Source organism: Ornithorhynchus anatinus, chromosome 5 (assembly GCF_004115215.2).
Source record: "Ornithorhynchus anatinus isolate Pmale09 chromosome 5, mOrnAna1.pri.v4, whole genome shotgun sequence".
NCBI lineage: Eukaryota > Metazoa > Chordata > Mammalia > Monotremata > Ornithorhynchidae > Ornithorhynchus > Ornithorhynchus anatinus.
This window is the reverse complement of record NC_041732.1, coordinates 6,192,374-6,210,535: the sequence shown is the minus strand read 5'-3', so window position 1 is coordinate 6,210,535 and position 18,162 is coordinate 6,192,374. Positions and strand designations below refer to the sequence as shown.

Genomic DNA, 18,162 nt, shown 5'->3' with positions numbered 1-18,162 from the left:
CTCCTCGCCCGTTTCCCCCCCCACCTGGACCTTTAGGTCACGTGTCCTCCTCTCCCCCCCCCCCATCCCTCCCTCCCCCTCCCACCGGGGCCATGGGGTCACGTGCCCTCCTCGCCCGTTTCCCCCCCCCACACACACACACCTGGACCTTTTGGTCACGTGTCCTCCTCTCCCATCCCTCCCTCCCCCCCGCCGGGGCCATGGGGTCACGTGTCCCCCTCTCCCTCCCCCCCCCGACGCCTGGGCTTTTTGGTCACGTGTCCTCCTCTCTCCATCCCTCCCGCTCTGGTCACGTGCCCTTCTCTCCCATTTCTCCGCCCCCCCCCGCCTGAGCCTTTTGGTCACGTGCCCTCCTCTCTCCATTCCCCCCTCCCCGCGGCGATAGGGCTGGCGGGGCGGGGCGGAGGTTTAGGGGCCCGTCGGAGGGAAGCGGCGTAGGGCGGTTCCATGGTGTAATGGTTAGCACTCTGGACTCTGAATCCAGCGATCCGAGTTCAAATCTCGGTGGAACCTTTCTTTCTTTCTTTTCTCCCTCCGCTTCCCCCGCGTCGCCCCCCGCACCGCTCCCTAATTCTCGCCTGAATTTTTATTCCCCCCCCCCCCAATCTCCCGACCCCTCCCGGAAATTTGGCCCGCTGGGCTTCTCCCCGGGGGGGGGGGCCCTACAGCCGCCGTCCCACTTGTGGCCAGCAGGGGGCGGACGAGCTCCGCAGCTCCACTTGTGGCCAGCAGGGGGCGGGGCAGGGCCGTCACTCAGCAGGCCCGGATGCGGGGGGGGGGGGGGAGGGAGCGCGAGCGCGCACGCGCGAGACCGGCACGTGACCCGGCACGTGCCGGGGGGGCCGCGAGGCTGGCACGTGGCCCGGCACGTGCCCCGGCTCCCGCCTCGGTGACTCGTCCGTCCCTTCTCCTCGTCCTTCCAGGTGATGCCTGGCCAATAATAATAACGGCTTTTCATTCGGATCGTATTTATTGAGCGCCTACTGTGTGCAGAGCACTGTACTAAGCGCTTGGAAAAGTACAACACAATAATCATAATAAGGTGGGGATTTGCGAAGCGCTTAGTCTGTGCAGAGCACTGCTCTAAGCGCTGGGGGAGATCCAGGGTCATCAGGTGGTCCCACGTGGGGCTCACAGGCTTCATCCCCATTTTACAGATGAGGGAACTGAGGCCCAGAGAAGGGAGGTGGCTGGCCCACAGTCACACAGCTGACAGGTGGCAGAGCTGGGATTCGAACCCGTGACCTCTGACTCCCAAGCCCGGGCTTTTCCCACTGAGCCACGCTGTTGGCATCTGTTAAGCGCTTACTATGTCCCGAGCACTGTGCAAGAAGTGACTTGTCCAAGGTCACATAGTAGACGTGTGGTGGAGCTGGGATTAGAACCCACGTCCTCTGACTTCCAGGCCCGGGCTGTTTCGGCCAGTGGCCATTTCAACTGCAAATGCGCTCGCAGAGAGAAGCAGCGTGGCTCGCTGGAAAAAACCCGGGCTTGGGAGTCAGAGGTCATGGGTTCAAATCCCCACCCTGCCTCTTGTCAGCTGTGTGACTGTGGGCAAGTCACTTCACTTCTCTGTGCCTCAGTTACCTCATCTGGAAAAGGGGGATGAACTGTGAGCCTCACGTGGGGCAACCTGATGACCCTGTATCTCCCCCAGCGCTTAAAACAGTGCTCTGCACAGAGTAAGCGCTTAACAAATACCCACATTATTATTATTATGAGTGTCATTGTCAGTCGGTTTCTTCTTCGAATACACAGGACACTTATATCTGTTCCAAGGGAGATGAAGAAGCAGAGAAAGGAAGTCACAGAGGAGAGAACAGGTGACTCTAATTTCTCCCACCACTCTCCCCCCTGGCTTGTAAAGCGCTTCGCACATAGTAAGTGCTTTACAAATACCATCATTATTATTATTATACTTGAGAAGCGGCATGGCTCAGTGGAAAGAGCCCGGCCTTGGGAGTCAGAGGTCATGGGTTCGAATCGCAGCTCTGCCACTTGTCAGCTGTGTGACTGTGGGCAAGTCACTTCACTTCTCGGTGCCTCAGTGACCTCATCTGGAAAATGGGGATTAACTGGGAGCCTCACGTGGGACAACCTGATCACCCTGTATCTACCCCAGCGCTTAGAACAGGGCTCTGCACCTACTAAATGCTTAGCAAACACCAACATTATTATACTTGAGTCCACGGAAGTCAAGAATCGCGTAAGATAACCAACTTCAGGTCAGTGGCTCCACCAGTGGTATTTATTGAGCGCTTGCTGTGCGCAGAGCACTGTACTGAGCGCTTGGGAGAGGACGATAGAGCAGACGTGGTAGATTCTGCCCACGAGGAGCTTAGAGTATAGAGGCGAGGACAGAGAAGCAGCGTGGCTCAGTGGAAGGAGCCCGGGCTTGGGAGTCAGAGGTCGTGGGTTCTAATCCCGGCTCCGCCGCCTGTCTGCTGTGTGACCTTGGGCAAGACACTTCACTTCTCTGTGCCCCAGTTACCTCATCTGTAAAAATAGGGATTAAAAAATGTGAGCCCCACCTGGGACGATCTGATTACCCTGTATCTCCCCCAGCGCTTAGAAGGGTGCTCAGCACATAGTAAGTGCTTAACAAATACCATAATAATAATATCAAAATAAATTACAAAAATGAGCATAATAATAATTATTATAATTATTCTAGTGTTCGTTAAGCGCTTACTATGTGCGAGTCACTGTTCTAAGTGCCGGGCACCGATCACAAGTTAAGGATACAAATCCAAGAAGGGAGAGGGGGGAGAGGAAATGAGGGCTGAGTCCTCAGATCAGCGGAGAACCAGAATGAAGTTGGAATATTGATCGTCGCATAGGTTAATTATGGCCCTCATGATTCCGAGGATCTCAGCGGAAATACTCTTTCCTCCAGGAGGCCTTCCCTCACCAAGCCCTCATTTCCTTTTTCCCACTCCCTTCTGGGGAGACATCCTCTTTTGTTCCCTTTATTCACCCCTCCTTCGGCCCCGCAGCACTTAGGTACGTATCCATAATTTATTCATCCACCCATCGATCAATCGATGGTATTTATTGAGCGCTTACTATGGGCAGAGCACTGGACTAAGCTCTTGGGAGAGTCCAGTGCCACCGAGTCGGAAGACACGTGCCCCGCCAACCACGGGCTTATAAATCTAGAGTTCATCAGTCAAATCAAGTTGGATATACATCAGTGTACCCCCAAATCTCTTTGGCTTCGTTAATCTCCCGTGAAACCAGAATGAGGGTTTCCCCAACTTTATGATCACCCCAAATCACGCCCAGACATCAGTGTCTAGTCTCCCCCCTCTAGACTGAGAGTTGGTTGTGGGCAGGGAATGTGTCTGTCGACTCTGTTACGGTGTACTCTCCGTACATTCAACACCATCCTCCGCGCTCGGTCGAGGGCTCGATAAATACGACCGATTCCCCCAGACAGCTTCGTTTGCGTCTTGGGGTCGGCTCTGGTGCTCCGCCGCCGCTGCTCCGTCGCTCCCCGGGATAGAAGCCGTTGCTCCCGGCCGAGGCGAGGGAGAATTCTCCCTCCCGGAGTTACATCCCCGTGGGACGGCCCGTGGCTCCATCGGATGACGAGGATCTAATTTATGTTGCTTTTAAATATGCAATCCACCAATTAGAGGCATGGAAAAAAAAAGGCGACTGGGGCGATTGATACGCGGACTGCGGGGAGGAACGGCAAGAGCAGATGCAATATTATCTGCGCGCTGGGCGATCGAGGGCTCTGCTGTGCCTCTTCCCAAACAGGGCAGAGAGCCAGAGACTGACAGAGAGAGAGGTTTGGAGACAAAGAGCGAAAGGAAGACAGAGACAGAGAGCTCTTCTGTTTAGGCCCAACGAAGCAGCGGGTTTGATTTCTCTAGTGTCCCTTAGAGTCCTTACTGATTCCCCGTCAGAACTGTCCTAAATCCAGCTGTTAAAAACACCCCAACGACCTCCTAAATGCAGGGAAAACAGGGATGTGTCTCCCCTCCTCTCCCTCTCAACCCCTGGGGGGATCCCTGGGGGAGGGCTGGGTTTTTGTTTCATTTTATTTTTACAGAACTAAGCCCTTACTACGTGCCGGGCACCGTACCCCGTGCTGGGGTAGGTACACGTTAATCAGGCCGAAGGCGCCGGCGTGGCCTCTTAATCCTCCGACGGGAGCCAGCCCCATCTTTAATGCCCTCCTAGAAATCCCACCCCTTCCAGGGAGCCTTCCTAGTTTCACTCCCGACAACCGTAGTCGTACCGGACCGACATCCCCCACGGCCCCGTCCGGGCCTTGGGCGCTTTAATCCTAAATGTAGCCGAAATCCTGTCCTCAAAATTAGAGCGTGAGCCCGTCCATGGACAGGGACTGTCTCTCTCTGTTGCCGGTTTGTACATTCCAAGTGCTTAGTACAGTGCTCTGCACATAGTAAGTGCTCAATAAAGATTACTGAATGAATGAAATAGGATCTGTATCGAGCCGTTTCATGCTGAGACAATGATTCATTCATTAGGCCCTGGGTCCCCTCATCCTAACTTTAGCAGCAATCCTGTCCTCGAATAGGATTCGTTATCGAGCCGTTTCACGCTGAGCTATTTGAGCTACTAATAATAATGTTGGTATTTGTTAATCGCTTACTATGTGCTGTTCTAAGCGCTGGGGTAGATACAAGGTCATCAGGTTGCCCCACGTGAGGCTCACAGTCTTCATCCCCATTTTACAGATGAGGGAACTGAGGCCCGGAGAAGCTGAGTGACTCACCCACAGTCACCCAGCTGACAAGGGGCAGAGCCGGGATTCGAACCCACGACCTCTGACTGCCAAGCCCGGGTTCTTTCCACTGAGCCACGCTGCTTCTCTTACCCTTTCATGTTTTCCCCCGCCCTTCTTCTTCCGACTTTCACGGTCTTTAAATTATTTTTGTCGGTGTCCCCCTTTGGATTGTAAACTCTGTGAGGGCAGAGAATAATAATGTTGGTATTTGTTAAGCGCTTACTATGTGCAGAGCACTGTTCTAAGCGCTGGGGTAGACACAAGGGAATCAGGTTGTCCCACGTGGGGCTCACAGTCTTAATCCCCATTTTACAGATGAGGTAACTGAGGCACAGAGAAGCTAAGTGACTTGCCCACAGTCACACAGCTGACAAGTGGCTGGGTATGAGTCTACCCTCCCAAGAGTTTAACACAGCTCTTGGCGCTCAGTGGGTGTCTAGTGGATACCGGTGTGGACGGATTGATCCTAAGTAGGAAAAGGCAGAGGATTTTTACCCCAGGGGAAGCTAATAATAAAAATGGCGGTATTTATTAAGCACTAACTGGGTGTACTTAATCCGGTCGGACACAGTTCCTGTCCCACATGGGTTCACGGTCTCAATCCCCATTTTCCAGATGAGGTAACTAAGGCCCGGAGAAGTGAAGTGACTTGCCCAAGGTCACACAGCAGACAAGTGGTGGAATCAAGATTTGAACCCACAATCTTCTGACTCCCAGGCCCATGCTCTATCCACTAGGCCATCCTGCTCCTCTTCTGCTGTTGACTCTGGTGTGGATCCGGTACTTGTTCACCCCCGTCTACCTCCACTGTCCTTAAATTGACAATAAGAGGCAGCGTGGCCGGGAAAGAGCCCGGGAGTCGGAGGATCTGGGTTCTAATCCCCGCTCCGCTACTTACTGCCGGGTGACCTTGAGTAAGTCACTTCACTTCTCTGGGCCTCAGTTACCTCAGTGGGGATTTAGTCAGTGAGCCCCAGGTGGGAGAGGGACCGTGTCCATCCCGATTAGCATGTATCTACCCCAGTGCTTAGTACAGTGTCTGGCCCATATCAAGTGATTCACGAGTGCTATTAGGGAAAAAAAAAAAATCTCTCTTCTCCCAGGGGCTGAGACCTGGCAACCTTATTGATGGCACATCTCCTCCAGGAGGCCTTCCCTGACTAAGCTTAGTCCAGTGCTCTGCACATAGTAAGCGCTCAATAAATACTACTGAATGAATAAGCCCCCCCCCCCGGCCCTTTTCTCTTCTCCCACTTCCTTCTGCGTCGCCCTGACTCGCTCCCTTTATTCATCCCCTCCTCCCAGCCCCACGGCACTTTATCTGCTTTATCTGTCATTTATTTCCGTTCATGCCCGTCTCCCCGCACTCTAGACTCTAAGCTCACTGTGGCCAGTGAGCGTATCTGTTTATTGTTGTGCTCTCCCAGGCGCTCAGTACAGTGCTCTGCACACGGTAAGGAATACGAGTCAATGAATGAACTGGATGTTCCAGGAGGACGGCCTTTCTTGGGACCTCCTTACCTAGCCACATTTCCCCTGATGTTGCTCACCCTGCCCGAGGAAGTCTGGCAGGGCGGGCCCGGCTCCAGGAAGACGAGAGTTTGTCATCTGTCGGATGAATTCAGGACCAATCTCGTGGCCCATCCGGATAGTTCAGTCAAAACAAGACTGATTTCAATCGCTCGTATTTATTGATCGGTCCAGGGTACTCAGTGAACAAGGTGGCCGAGTGGTCAGAGCTTCAGCCTGAGTTCTAATCCCAGCTCTGCCACTTGTCTGCCGGGTGACCTTGGACAGGTCACTTCACTTTCATTCAATAGTATTTATTGAGCGCTTACTATGTGCAGAGCACTGGACTAAGCGCTTGGAATGGACAATTCGGCAACAGATAGAGATCATCCCTGCCCATCGACGGGCTCACGGTCTTCTCTAGGTCTCATCTGTAAAATGGGGATTAAGACTATGACCCCCATGTGGGGCAGGGACTGTGTCCAACCTGATTTGCTTGTTTCCACCCCAGCGCTTAGTACAGCGCCTGGTACATAGTAAGCACTTAAGAAATACCACAATTATTATCACTATGACTAAGTGCAGAGCACTGTATTAAGCCCTTGACAGAGGACAGTAGAACAAAGTTGGTAGACACCTTTTTTTTAATGGAATCTGTTAAGCGCTTACTACGCGCCAGACACTGTACTAGGCGCTGGGGTGGATACAATCAAATTGGGTCGGGCACATTCCCCGCCCCCCATGGGCCTCATAGTCTTGATCCCCATTTTACAGATGAGGTAACTGAAGTCCAGGAAAGTGACGTGTCTGGCCCAAGGTCGCACGGCGGACGAGTGGCGGAGTCGGGATTAGAACCCGTGACCTTCTGACTCCCAGACCCGGGCTGAATTACTCAACAACCCATCGATCAAGGAGTTCGAGGCCAGAGGGGGGATGCGGGGAAGAGGTCGGCGTCAAGATAGACGAGATCGAGGCCCGGTGAGCGGGTCGGCATCGGAGGAGCCAAGCCCGAGCGCTGGGTCGTAAGTCGGAGATCAGCGAGGTGAGGTGGGAGCGGACGAGGCGGGCGAGGACTCGAAAGCCGACGGCGAGGAGATTCCGTGTGATGCGGAGGTGGGAGGACAACCGCCGGAGGCGCGGACGGAACGGCTGTGTAGAAAAATGATCCGGGCAGCAGAGTGAAGCGCGGACTGCCGCGGGCAGAGACAGCAGGCCGAGTGGTCAGCGACAAGCCTGATGCGGTAGTCGAGGCGCGATGCGATAAGGCCTTGGCTCTGCGTAACAGCGGCGTTAACTGGGCCCTTCCCACGGGGAGCACGCCACTGAACAGAGCTCGTGGATACGATCCCCGCTTTCAAGGGATTTATAATCTAGCAGCGGGGGACGCAGAGTCTAAAATGAAATACAGGTCGAGTCCACCGGAAGCCAAAGGCAAGGAAATACAAAGCCCGTGAGGTACGTTCTGCGGGTTGTGCTTGCGCTCATTCAGTCGATCGTATTGATTGAGCGCTTACTGTGTGCAGAGCACTGTACTAAGCGCTTGGGAGAGGACAGCAATAACCAGACACACTCCCTGCCCACAGTGAGCTTACAGCCTAGAGGGACTCACACAATGGGGAATCGGAGATGGATTCCTGGGGATCGTGGCTTCAACTGCGTGAGATCCTGGCGCTCTGGCTAATCGGACCTGGGAGTCAGAAGGAGCTGGGTTTTAATCCCGGCTCCGCCACTCGTCTGCGTTGTGACCTGGGGCCAGTCCCTTCACGTCTCGGGACCTCAGTCGCCTCATCTGCAAAATGGGGACGAAGACTGTGAGCCCCACGTGGGACAGGGACTGTGACTTAACCTGATTAGCGTGTATCTACCTCCAGAGCTAGGTACAGTGCCTGGCACATAGTAAGCGTTTAATAAATACCATTTGGGAAAAAAAACCCCCAACAAACCAAAAACCCCAAGCCTGAGAAAAGCTGAATACCATCTTCACAGAAACTATTTCCCCTCTCCCCCTAGGTGTCCCACTGCTCTCATTATCAATGCAGTAATTACATGGTGCAAGATATAAATTTATGTACATATATACACATATTCATTCAATAATATTTACCGAGCGCTTACTATGTGCAGAGTACTGTACTAAGCGCTCGGAATATACAATTCGGCAACAGATAGAGACAATCCCTGCCCAATGACGGGCTCCCAGTCTAATCGGGGGAGACAGACGGAGAAAAACAAGACAACATAATCACGATAAATAGAATCAAGGGGATGGACACCTCATTAACAAAATAAATTATGGTATCTGTTAAGTGCCTACTATGTGCCAGACACCGTACCAAGTGCTGAGGTAGATACGAGTTAATCAGGTTGGACCCAGTCCCTGTCCCACATGGGGCTCACAGTTTTAATTCCCATTTTACAGATGAGGTCACCGAGGCTCAAGAAGTGAAGCGACTCACTCTTCTAGATTGTGAGCCCATCGTTGGGCAGGGACTGTCTCTATTGGTTGCCGCATTCTACTTTCCAAGCGCTGAGTCCAGTGCTCTGCACACAGTAGGCGCTCAATAAATACGACTGAATACGATTGACGGTCACACAGCGGAGCGTTTAACAAATACCGACATTATTATTATTAAAGGAAAGAGCCGAGACCCGGGAGTCAGGATACCTGGTTTCTAATCCCGGCCCCACCACTTGCCTGCTGTGTGACCTTGGGCGAGTCCCTTCACTTCTCCGTGCCTCAGCCTCCCCCACAGTAAAATAATAATAACAGCGATGGTATTTGTTAAGCGTTTACTATGTGCAGAGCACTGTTCTAAGCGCTGGGGTAGATACAGGGTGATCAGGTTGTCCCACGTGAGGCTCACAGTTAATCCCCATTTTGCAGATGAGGTAACTGAGGCACAGAGAAGGGAAGTGACTTGCCCACAGTCACACAGCTGCCAAGTGGCAGAGCCTGGATTCGAACCCATGACCTCTGGGTCCCAAGCCCGGGCTCTTTCCTCTGAGCCACGCTGCTTCTCATGGAGATTAAATACCTGTTCTCCCTCCCCGCTAGACCGAGTCCCACGTGGGACAGGGTTGGTGTCTGACCTGATCCGCTTGTATCTACCCTTACGCTTAGTACAGTGCCTGGCACAGTGTTAGCGCTGAACAAGTGTGCCTCTTGAGGTCATGGGAGCCCCGTGTCGGCCTGGGCCCTGACCCCAGTTTTGGAGTCCTTCTAGAAAAAGCAGCTGATACTTCCCATGGAGCTGCAGGTTTGCCGGAGGGAAAAGCTTGAGGATTCTTGGCCTTCCATTCATTCATTCGATAGTATTTATTGAGCGCTTACTATGTGCAGAGCACTGTACTGAGCGCTTGGAATGGCCAGTTTGGCAACACTCTCCCTCCGTAGAGAGCATTAATCCGTAAACACCAAATCCTAAAGTTGGATGTGCTCGACTTTGGAAACCATTTTGAGGATGCCAGGGAAATTGGTATTGGCTCAGAGGTTTGGGGGTTTTGGGGGGTTTTTTTTTCAATCCCTAGGGATTGAGTAACCACACCTTAACTCCATGGCCTGTCATCTGGTTTTACATCTTTAGTAAGCCTTGCGTTCAATCGGTCTGTCCCTTGTCCAGGATTGATTTAGAACCTGTCCCTTTTATGTCTGGTATAGACATAAACATATATAGACAAACATATATAGACATATAAATATATATATATATAGTGTGTATATATATATATATAAACACGTATAAACAAAAAGCATATATATATTTTTCCCAGTGGCATTTGTTTAGCACTTACTGTGTGTTTGTGTTGTTTTTTTAATCCCTAGGGATTGAGTAACCACACCTTAACTCCATGGCCTGTCATCTGGTTTTGTACCTTTAGTAAGCCTTGCGTTCAGTTGGTCTGTCCCTTGTCCAGGCTTGATTTAGAACCCGTCCCTTTTATGTCTGGTATAGACATAACCATATATAGACAAACATATATAGACATATATAAGCATATGTATATATTATATATGTTATATGTATATGATATAAATAACCATATATAGACAAAAAACATTTTTTTTTCCCAGTGGTATTTGTTTAGCATTTACTGTGTGCCAGGCCCCGTACTAAGCACAGGGGAGATACAGGCTCCTCAATTTGGACCCGGTCCATGTCCCTCATGCGTCTCCCACTCTCAATCCCCATTTTCCAGATGAGGTAACTGAGGCCCAGAGAAGTGAAGTGACTTTCCCAAGGTCCCCCAGCAGACGAGTGGCAGAGCCGAGATTAGAACCCAGGTCGCCCGACTGCCAAACCCGTGCTCTATCCACTAGGCCACGCTGCTTTTATTTTCAGCCTTCCCCTGCCTCAGATGCTGACAAGGTCCGCGGTTCGGACGCGGCCCCTGGGTTCAAAGGGACGTGGGAGGGGAAATGCCGCCGTTCTGAAGCCAGTGTTTCGGGTTCGGGAGGGTCCGGCCCCCGACCCGGAGAAACGCCCTGGGTTCGGATCGACCCGGCAGACTTCAGCAGAATGGCTCCTGGATTTTGCTGTCGTGTGCCTGCTGTAACCCACCCGATGTCTCAAACCCCACGATTCCCCAAGGCAGTCAGCCCCCTCTGGGATTTTAATGATTATTATTGTTGTTTGTTAGTATTATTATTGCTACTGCTATTATAATTTGTGATTGTTTAATGCCCTCTTTGTGTCAACCACTGTTCTAAGCGCCGAAGTCGATGCCAGTCAATCAGGTGGGACACGGTCCCTCTCCCACGTGGGGCTCACCGTCCCTCACGGTAGGAGGGAGTAGGATTTCATCCCCATTTTACAGTTGAGGAAACTGAGACCCTGAGAAGTGAAGTGACTTTCCGCTAGGCCACACTCCTCATCCGGAGATCAATCCCTCTTCAATCAACCCTATTTATTGAGAGCTTACCGTGTGCTCGTCGTCTGTAGAAGCTGCGTGGCGTAGCGGATCGAGCACGGGCCTAGAGGTCAGAAGGTCATGGGTTCTAATCCTGGTTCCACCGCTTGTCTTCTGTGCGACCTTGGGCAAGTCACTTCACGTCTCTGGGCCTCGGTTATCTCACCTTTAAAACGGGGGTCGAGACCGCGAGCCCCACGTTGGGACGGGGACCGCGTCCGACTCGATTTGCTTGCATCCACCCCAACGCTCAGTACGGTGCCTGGCGCATATCAAGGGCTTAACAAATACCATAATTATGATTATTACAGTTCTCTCTGCCTCAGAACATAGAAATCACACTCCAATAAATGAGCAGTTCCCTCATCTGTAAAATGGGGATGAGACAGCGAGCCCCACGTGGGCCGGGGACTGCATCCGACTCGATTTGCTTGTATCCACCCCAGCGCTTAGTACAGTTCCCGGCACACAATAAGGTCTTAGCAAAACCCGTCATTATTATTATTGTTATGGCAAAGCGTTGCATTAAGCCCTCGGTAGAGTGCACCGTAACAGAGTTGGCGGGCACGTTCCCTGCCCGCAACGAGCTTACGGTCGAGAGGGACAGGCCTGCTTACGCAGCACTGTGGTTTTAATGGGCGTTCGGGAGATTAAGTTGGGATATGCCCCACCAGCCGAGGTGCCCATCCCACAGTCAGCTTCCCTGAAAAGGCAGAACATTTCCCCTCTAGGATGATTCTGCATCTATTTTGGTGCGTCAGTCGGAGGGTGGAGGAGGCGGTACGGTCAGTCTGCTGACTGTACAGAACTCAGTAGAAGACCTGTCCCCGCATGGAGAAATTTTCAGGTCTGCATATAATATCCACTGGGCTCCGTGGCTTTGCTTCCGTCGGTATTTGGGTATACTAGGCCAACTGGGGATTTGGCTCCCTGCTCCATGCAACCGTTTCCGTTGAGAATAATGGTGGCATTTGTCGAGCGCTAACTATTTGCCAGGCACTGTGGTGGATAGGAGATAATCAGGTCGGACGCAGACTCCGTCCCACGCGAGGCTCGCAGTCTAATTAGGAGGGAGAGCAGGTATCGAATGCCCATTTTACGCGGCTTCCCCATCGGCTACAATCCCCCTCGTTCTGAAGCAGGGTGGCCTACTGGACGGAACGTGCGCCTGGGCGTCCGAAGGACCCAGATTCTAATCCTGGCTCGACCAGTTGTCTGCTGTGTGACCTTGGGCAAGTCACTTCACTTTGGGTCTCAGTTACCTCAGCTGGAAAATGGGGATTAAGACTGTGAGCCCCACGTGGGACAGGCACTGTGTCCACCCTGATTATAATAATAATAATGTTGGTATTTGTTAAGCGCTTATTATGTGCAGAGCACTGTTCTAAGCGCTGGGGTAGATACAGGGTGATCAGGTTGTCCCACGTGAGGCTCACAGTCTTAATTCCCATTTTACAGATGAGGGAACTGAGGCTCAGAGAAGTGAAGTGACTTGCCCAAAGTCACACAGCTGGCAAGCGGCAGAGCCAGGATTAGAACTCCCGACCTCTGACTCCCGAGCCCGTGCTCTTTCCGCTGAGCCACACTGCTTCTTATATGATCTATGATTATATGATTATCTTATATCTGTCCCGGTACAGTGCCTGGTATATATTACACGCTTAACAATGCTATTTAAAAAAATAAATACTCCGGCGAGGTAGGTCAGAATGCCCCAGCCCCAACAGGCAGTCCTCTGCCATTTGCTTTTTCCTTCCATTTTTTTGTTTCCCACTGTTCACCGGTGAATCCTTCTCAGTATTTGAAATTTAAATCATTCAGGTGTTAAATCAGCAATGTGGAGCCTGGTCTTTGTGAAGGTCCGCCGAAAGGCCGAGAAGACGTCAGGGACGATTAATGTTAAACTACACTTGCTAGGATGAATGAGCGAAGGACATTTGGAAGTAAAGGGCCATTGATTTTTTTTTTATTGGGTGGGATGAAAGTATCATCAGCGCATCAACTCCAACATTTTCCCAGCATTTACAAAGTGATCTAAGTTTACGTTAATTCAGTGCAATTGCATTTATTGAACACTCACTGTGTGAAAAGCACTGTACTAAATGTTTTTAATCCCTACGATCGCATATAATAATAATAATAATATTTGTTAGTTTGCGGTAGATACAAGATAATCGGATTGGGCACAATCCCTGTCCCTCCGGTGGCTCACAGTCTTAATCCCCATTTTACAGATGAGGTAACTGAGGCACAGAGAAGTTAAGTGACTTGGTACAGTGCTCTGCACACAGTAAGAGCTCAATAAATACCGCTGATGGATTGAACAGAAGGTCGGCGGCAAGCGAGAGAAGTAGAGGCACAGAGACCGGGATATTTACGATGGCCCCTCACCTCCTTTGGCCTGGCATGGAGCCAGCGCCGCCCGGATTGTTGACGGAGAGAAAGTGGGGCTGGGAGACAGGGGAATCCCCTCCCTCAGATTGAAAGCTCGTTGTGGACAGGAAATGGGTCCGTTCTATGTTGTATTGTACTCTCCCAAGCGCTTAGTACAGTACTCAGCACTCACATTTATTCAGGAGTATTTATTGAGCACTTACTGTGTGCAGAGCACCGTACTAAAGGCTTGGGAGAGTACGGCACGACAAGAAACAGACAGATTCCCTGCCCACAACCAGCGTACAGTCCAAAGCTGGGGGAGATGAGCATCGATACAAATAAATAAAATGACAGATGTGGTCCCAAGTGGTGTGGGGCTGGGAAGGGGGAAGAGCAAAGGGAGCGAGTCAGGGCGACGCAGAAGAGAGAGGGAGAAGAGGAAAGGGGGGGCTTAGTCAGGGAAGGCCTCTTGGAGGAGATGGGCCTTCAGGAAGGTTTTGAAGGAAGGGAGAGTCATTGTCTGTCGGTTTTGAGAAGGGAGGGTGTTCCAGGCCAGAGGCAGTACACGAGCAAGGGGTTTTGCGGCGAGTTAGATGAGACGCTGTGCAGTAAGCACTCAATAAATACAATTGACCGACTGACGGACTGACTGATTGTGTGGTTTTGGGTAAGTGACTTAGCTTCCTGGAGCGTGCTTCCTCGACTGTAAAGTGAGGATAGGATACCTGTTTTCCCTATATTTTAGACGGTGATCCCTGTGTGGAACAGGGGCTGTGCCTGATCTAACTACCTTGTATCTACCCCAGCGTCTAGCACAGAGTTTGGCATACGGTAAATGTTTAATAAACAGCCAAACTCACTGCTGATCGGGGCAGGAAGCATCAGATCTCTTTAGATTTTCTGCCATTTTTCATGTTTTTTCAGGCTTCCTGACTTCCTAAGAACAAAAATGCTCAAAATGGAAATCAAGAGACTGAATCTCGAGGCTCCCCCCAGCCCTCCCCAACTCACAAATCTCTCAAGCCCTTGCGTGAACTGATATATTATTTCTAAAAGCCAGGGAAACCTGGGAGAGGAAGAGAAAGTCACAAAAGTTAAAGTCCTGGCCAACATTCAGATCCTAAACGTCCCACTCTGTCCATTCCATTTAACCCGGGGCCTTCTTTCCCAACCGTACTGAGGCATCGGATGTGCCGATACAGCTTTGAGAGTCCTTTAATTCTCACTTTGGGGAAAAAGGAATGCCATCTCTTATGATACAATCTACCCAAGCTTCCAGGCTAGAAGATTCCTCTTCTTATTGTATTAGAATATGCAGTAACTCCAAGCAATGCAAAATAACACTTCACCCACTCTATAGCCCAAGTGCGAGTTTGCGTATACGCACGTACACACAAAGAAACATTCACCACAGTCACCCTTGTTTACTTCGCACTCAGAGTCTACCGATAACCGTTCTGGATACTCTAGGGATGCACAGAGCAAAAACAAGGTACACTGTCTTCCCTCAAGAGACATTTAACTTGGGAGAGACGGGATAGATACCACAAGCAGAAAAATTGCGTCAGTGGCCAAACTATAGAACATTAAAGATACAAAAGAGCCAGCAACGGAAATACTTCAAAACATGTTATTTATCTGAGCCCAGTGCAATTAAGTTCATGAACTTGGGAGAGACAGGATAGAGACCACAAGCAGAGAAAAATGTGTCAGTGGCCAAACTACAGAATATTAAAGATATAGAAGGGACAGCAACGGAAATATTTAAAAGCTTATTTATCTGAGCCCAGTGCAATAAGGTTCGTGGCGCTGACGATGTGAGAAAGCAAAGACTGGGGAAGTTGCTTTCGTTCTTCCAGCTCAGGAAGAAACCCTTTAAGCCTTAAAGAGTTAGTTCGGTCTTTAAAACATGGGAACGAGAAAGACCCAAGGCCCTCTTTCTGTTCTGGTTGTTTATTTGATGTCCAGTTGGCCAGAAACCTCTCCTAGCGGGGTAGCAAGCACCTGTTAAAATAAGCGTATGGATGAGAAATTTTGTCACGCAGGGGAAAAAATGATCCCCTACCCCTGCAAACACCAGATTTCTTCCTCCCGGTCCAAAAAAACAACATTTATTTGTCACTGTATAGAGGTGGACTTTTGTGGTGTGTCGTGATCCCTCTTAAGGTCAGTGTTTGGTGGCACCAGGGACTTAGTCTAATTCAAAATTCCCTTTGCAAGGATATGACTCCAGAGCTAAAGAGTCGTTTAGATCGTTTAAAATTAAGATCCAAATCATTTAGATTATGTAAAGTGATATTCCAATGATAACTTGGGACGGTGCATTTTTTGCATGGCTCGGTGGGAAGAGCCCGGGCTTGGGAGTCAGAGGTCATGGGTTCGACTCCCGGCTCTGTCACTTGTCAGCTGTGTGACTGTGGGCAAGTACTTCACTTCTCTGTGCCTCAGTTACCTCATCTGTAAAATGGGGATTAACTGTGAACCTCACGTGGGACAACCTGATGACCCTATATCTACCCCAGCGCTTAGAACAGTGCTCTGCACATAGTAAGCGCTTAACAAATACCAACATTATTATTAAATGGTATTTGTTAAGCTCTTCCTACGTGCCAGGCACTGTACTAAGCCCTGGGGTAGATACAAGCTAATCAGGTTGTCCCTCGTGGGGCTCACCGTCTTCATCGCCATTTCACAGATGAGGGAACAGAGGCCCGAGAAGCGAAGTGACTTCCTCAAGGTCACACTGCAGAGGTGAGGCGGAGCCGGGATTAGAACCCAGGTCCTTCTGACTCCCGGGCCCGGGTTCTACCCACTAGGTCATGCGACTTCTAATGGTGCCAGGAGACGCAACCACTTTCCAAACTAAAATCCAGCCGCAGTGAGATCTGCAACTGTTCCTTGGGGCTCGGCACAGAGAACAATTTCCTGAAAGATGTTTTCGGTGTTGAGCATGTCGGGGACAGGTCGCCGGGATTCTGGACTGTTTGTGGCTGAGTGGAAAGAGCCAGGGTCCGGGAGTTGGACGACCTGGGTTCGAATCCTGGCTCTGCCTCTTGCCTGCTGTGTGACCCTGGACGAGTCACTTCCCTTCTCTGGGCCTCCGTGGCTTCATCTGTAAAATGGGGATCCAGTATGCGTTCCGCCTCCATTTTGGACTCCGAGCCCCGTGGAGGGCAGGGACTCTGTCCAACTCGATTATTTTGGATCTGCCCCAAAGCTGAGCACAATGCTTGGCACATGGTGAGTTCTTAATAATAATAATAATAATGGTGGTATTTGTTAAGCGCTTACTATGTGCAAAGCACTGTTCTAAACCCTGGGGGGATACAAGGTGATCAGGTTGTCCCATGTGGGGCTTACGGTTTTAATCCCCATTTTACAGATGAGGTAACTGAGGCACAGAGCAGTGAAGTGACTTGCCCAAAGTCATACAGCTGGCAAGCGGCGGAGCCGGGATTAGAACCCATGACCTCTGACTCCCAAGCCCGGGCTCTTTCCACTGAGCCACGCTGCTTCTCTATACAGGGTCATCAGCTTGTCCCACGTGAGGCTCACAGTCTTCATCCCCATATTACAGATGAGGTAACTGAGGCACAGAGAAGTGAAGTGACTTGTCCACAGTCACACAGCTGAGAAGTGGCAGATCGGGGATTCGAACCCCTGACCTCTGACTCCCAAGCCCGGGCTCTTTCCACTGAGTCACGCTGCTTCTCTTAACACACACCACAGTTATTATTATTATTATTGTCGTTGTTCACTCTAGGCTTCGAGGCTCTCCATCACCTTGCCCCTTCCTACCTCTCCTCCCTTCTCTCTTTCTACCGCCCACCCCGCACGCTCCGCTCCTCCGCCGCCCACCTCCTCGCCGTCCCTCGGTCTCGCCCATCCCGCCGTCGACCCCCGGGCCGCGTCCTCCCGCGGTCCCGGAACGCCCTCCCTCCTCACCTCCGCCAAACTGATTCTCTTTCCCTCTTCAAAACCCTACTTAAAACTCACCTCCTCCAAGAGGCCTTCCCAGACTGAGCTCCTCTTCTCCCTCTACTCCCTCTGCCACCCCCCTTTACCTCTCCGCAGCTAAACCCTCTTTTTCCCCTTTTCCCTCTGCTCCTCCACCTCTCCCTCCCCATCCCCACGGCACTGTACCCGTCCGCTCGACTGTATATATTTTCGTTACCCTATTTATTTTGTTAATGAATTGTACATCGCCTCGATTCTATTTAGTCGCCATCGGTTTTTACGAGATGTTCTTCCCCTTGACCCTATTTATTGCCATCGTTCTCGTCTGTCCGTCTCCCCCGATTAGACCGTAAGCCCGTCAAACGGCAGGGACCGTCTCTATCTGTTGCCGACTTGTTCATCCCAAGCGCTTAGTACAGTGCTCTGCACATAGTAAGCGCTCAATAAATACTATTGAATGAATGAATATTTCTTACAGGCTCTACCCTCCAAGGCGGTTCCATGGAGGCAAAGACAGTACATCATAGCCTGTATTCTTTATTATTTATTATAATAATAATAAATATCATTATTTATCGTTCCAACCCAAATCGTTAGGGCCCCCGGGCCAGTGGCCATCTGCAAGCCTTCTTTACTAAGGCTTCTTTGCA

General features: G+C 50.9%; 1 long non-coding RNA gene and 1 other non-coding gene across 2 annotated transcripts in view; both read left to right on the top strand.

The window, feature by feature from the left end:
- The first annotated feature begins 441 nt into the window (after positions 1 to 441).
- Positions 442 to 513, top strand: TRNAQ-CUG. The gene has a single exon. It is a non-coding gene; the product is annotated as a tRNA-Gln (tRNA).
- A 1,242-nt stretch (positions 514 to 1,755) lies between these two features.
- Positions 1,756 to 18,162, top strand: part of LOC114812274 — a 37,594-nt gene continuing 21,187 nt past the window's right edge. Inside the window, exon 1 of the long non-coding RNA XR_003759937.2 lies at positions 1,756 to 1,823. This is a non-coding gene — a long non-coding RNA (uncharacterized LOC114812274). The remainder of the gene's footprint in view (positions 1,824 to 18,162) is intronic.